We start from the raw sequence: 2951 nt of genomic DNA, 5'->3' as shown, positions 1-2951 counted from the left end.
ACCGAGTTTCTCTGATTCCATGTCTCGTTACGGGGATTATATGATCATCTTCACCAGTGGTTCTGTCCCCGAGTGAGGAAAGTGGTGAGGTACTCATTGTAAAGATGGATAGATTGATGAAATGTACAATTTCATCTTTTGCCTTCACTAACCCATGAGCTTTTTATTATGTTTTGCATCTGTAGAAATCTTAAAATCTTCATCTTTAACAGACTCAATGACAGATCACCATTGTGTGTCTGGCATCAAATTTCAAAGTGTAAACCCCCTCTGAATTCTTCCACCGCAGTCCGCTGTTTGGGAAGTGTTCCTGTTGTGGGAAATGCCCTTCTCCGTGTGTCACCTGCTGCTCCCAGTATGCGCTCTGGCACTGCACTCATTTTCCTTCTGACACTTGGTCACTCTGTTGCTGTGATCTTACAGTGACTTGGTGTCGCACGGCCCAGGAAAATGATACAGGTCAAGGTTTTTGTATTGTTGACTTCAATTGTCAGTTTAGCCTTATTTTGGATTTTGAAATTGTCCGTTCTGTACACAAGTGCGTGTCAAAAACATCTGAGCGGTAGTTAGGTGTTCCGTGTAATGTCATTGAGGACTATGCACTCTCCTCCAGTCTGGAAAACAATTCCTCACAGGCAATTTAATAGACAATAGACAGCAGGTGCAGGAGTAGGCCATTCTGCCCTTCGAGCCAGCACCACCATTCATTATGATCATGGCTGAACATCATAAATCTCTATCCTTTTCCTGCCTTATCCCCATAACCCTTGATTCCACTATCCTTAGGAGCTCTATCCAACTCCTTATTGAAAGAAAACCTTCTGCTGTCTCGGGTTCTTCATTCCGTTGATTTCAAATCTTCTCCGAATTCAACAGACCTTGTTACATATTCATTTCCTCATTTTTGTTCAGATCATTATGTGCATCGTGTGACTGTGGGAGTGCACTTGTCCCACATCCCAGGGGTCAGACCATAGTCTTGGAACCATACTGTGTTATTTATCATTTCACCAATACCAGCGAGAAATGTCTGCTGCTCTGCATAATTTACGCAATTCAATTATTCATAAGGTCATAGCCTCCATTGCACCGGCGACGAGGTGGCTGCGTGGTTAAGGCAATGGACTGCTAATCCATTGAGCCCTGCACGCGTGGGTTCGAATCCCGCTCTCGTCGCTGTCATCCACAGCTTTCAATGGTGCTGTTTTCAGATGATCACAGCTGTCATATTAAAACTGGAACTCCAATGGTCAGCTTCTCTGCATTGTCGCTATTACAGAGCCTCAAAGAATAGTTTGAGCCTGTTGACTAAACTGCATTGAAATGTCGGTTGCATTGGGATAATGAAAAGGAGGGCGTTTTTCTTTTTCAAGTTGCTGTGAACGTTTTTTCGTATGAAAGGCATCCAGGAAAATCAAATAACGAGAGCTGCGAAGTCAATGTTTATGCAAAGGGAATCTTAATGAATGTTTTGTCTGATGAAATCTGGAGGAGGTTGAGTAGAAGTAAGTCATCCTGGTGAGAAGAGCACAGTGAGACAGCACAAAATAATGGAGATATTTCAAAAGGGGCAGAGCGTGGGATTAGGGTAACTGAGAACTGGCTGTAAATGCACAGTGGTGAATTGCTGATGTGGGTACCGTGCATGAGCACGGACAGACTTACACATTGGTCTCGCCCTCGCCCCTTGCTCTCGCCGTTGATGAATACTGGACATAAGGCACAGATAAATTCAAGATGTGGGAAGTAAGCCCCCTCTCGTTATGCACACACTGGATGCATCACATTGAACTATGAACAACTGGAGAAATCAACATGTTTCCTATCGTGAGTGAAACTAAACTGTGGATCAATAACCGCAGATTCATGCAACATAAACATAAAAACATGATTTAAAATGTAGGGTTTATGTTTGCTCGCCGAACTGTAGCTTTGATATCCAGACGTTTCATTACTTGGCTAGGTAACATCATAATCAGTGGTAACCTCCAAGAGAAGTGAAGCTGTTGTCCTCTGCTTTCTATTTATATCTTTCTCCTGGATGGGGTTACTGGGGTTTGTGGTGATGTCATTTCCTGTTCGTTTTCTGCAGGATTGATAGATGGCATCGAGATCAATGTGTTTGTTTGTGGCATTGTGATTGGAGTGCCAGGTCTCTAGGAATTCTCTGGCATGTCTTTGCTTAGCCTATCCCAGGATAGAAGTGTTGTCCTAGTCGAAATGGTGGTATTTTTAATCTGTGTGTCGGGCTACGAGGGAGAGTAGGTCGTGTCTTTTTGTGGCTAGCTAGTGTTCGTATATCCTGGTGGCTAACTTTCTTCCTGTTTGTCCAACGTAGTGTTCGTCGCAGTCCTTGCATGGAATTTTGTCGATGACATTCGTTTTGTCCATGGGTCGTACTGGGTCTTTTAAGTTTGTTAGTTTTTGTTTGAGAGTGTTGGTGGGTTTGTGTGCTACTAGGATTCCGAGGTGTCCTAGTAGTCTGGCTGTCATTTCTGAAACTTCTTTCATGTATTGGAAAGTGGTTAGAGTTTCTGGCTGTGATTGGTCTGCTTGCCGTGGTTTGTTCTTGAGGAATCTGCGGACTGTATTTTTTGAGTATCTATTCTTCTCATCTGTTTTCCGAAGTTCGTCTGTGCTGCAGTGTGTGTTGGCTCGTTCGAATAGTGTTCTGATATAGCTTTGTTTGTGTGTGTTGGGATGGTTGCTGGTGTAGTTAAGTATTTGGTCAGTGTTTGTCGGTTTTCTGTATACGCAGGTTTGTAGTTCTCCGTTGTCCTTTCTTTCTACTGTGACGTTCAGGAATGCGAGTTTGCTGTCGGTGTCTTCCTCCTTGGTGAACTTTATGCGGTGAGGGTGTTGTTGATGTTAAATGTCTCTTCTATCTTGTTTCGTTTTGTGATGACAAAGGTGTCATCTACGTAGCGGACCCAGATTTTAGTTTGATTGTT

At 43.3% G+C, this 2951-nt stretch overlaps 1 non-coding gene across 1 annotated transcript; it reads left to right on the top strand.

The window, feature by feature from the left end:
* Positions 1-1094: 1094 nt before the first annotated feature.
* Positions 1095-1176, top strand: trnas-gcu (transfer RNA serine (anticodon GCU)). Its single transcript has one exon. It is a non-coding gene; the product is annotated as a tRNA-Ser (tRNA).
* Positions 1177-2951: the final 1775 nt, after the last annotated feature.

The sequence above is a fragment of the Chiloscyllium punctatum genome, chromosome 50 (genome assembly GCF_047496795.1).
Source record: "Chiloscyllium punctatum isolate Juve2018m chromosome 50, sChiPun1.3, whole genome shotgun sequence".
NCBI classification, from domain to species: domain Eukaryota; kingdom Metazoa; phylum Chordata; class Chondrichthyes; order Orectolobiformes; family Hemiscylliidae; genus Chiloscyllium; species Chiloscyllium punctatum.
Note: the sequence above shows the minus strand (reverse complement) of the source record. Positions and strands in the feature narration are given on the sequence as shown.